The following is a 951-nucleotide window of genomic DNA, read 5'->3' on the forward strand; positions in this document are numbered from 1 at the left end:
AGCAACACAAGTCATTATGCATATTAACAACTAAATTTTCACTATATTTTACAAATCTCTTAAAAAATCTTAATCTATAACCCCAAATGACTAAAGAATCTACCTTTTCCAGAAAGAAGAGTGTAACGCCTATACGCATGGTATCACAAGGAACGAATATATATTACACTAACCCTTCAAAGGTGAAGGTTATGCAAACAAACATGTACTACAGTACCCTCCCCTCACAAAAAAAACGAGGAGATGATGCTTGGGAGGATAGTATTATGACAACAGAAAATATACTACCTCTACAGCTTAAGCATTAAAAAATAGTACATTGTTCTGAAATAGTTTCGTAAACTGAATTATTAAAAAATAGTGCAATAGTACATTTAATAGAAGTAATAGTATAGCTTCGGTTTCAGATAGTCAATTCTCCGTTCGTAATGAATGTAACGGTTGAGTTATTCCACTTATTTCAAAGCATTAAACATGCAACGCATACCCACAAATTCTTCAGTCCATGCTACTTCTTTCCAGACTGTTTCATCCAGAATTCCATCAACTTTGATAACGCCTGCGTCAACATGATACACAACGTAATTGCGAGGAACGGGTAAATCACAGTTGATCGCCGTACAACTGTCATGCTCACATTGACGATGATATCTGTCACAATAAAAGACAAACACGATTTTAAACAATATTAAGTATGGTAAAAGGTCACATTTATTGATTATGTAATATGTGATACTATCGACCCCCCTCCATCAAATGTTGGGAAGTAAAAGAAACAAAAAGTAGGTTTATCGGTAAAAACAATAAGATGTAGGAAATACAATGGATAGGAAGTTGTTCACCAAGGGACACAAAAGGAAACTGAATAGGATTGTTAATCAAGATGTGACGGATAAAAGACCGGACACAAAGGACAGTTTTTTTACCTAATTTTCTAATAAATATAAATTA

This window comes from Euprymna scolopes, chromosome 15 (genome assembly GCF_053919585.1).
Source record: "Euprymna scolopes isolate OS-2025 chromosome 15, ASM5391958v1, whole genome shotgun sequence".
Taxonomy (NCBI): Eukaryota; Metazoa; Mollusca; class Cephalopoda; order Sepiida; family Sepiolidae; genus Euprymna; species Euprymna scolopes.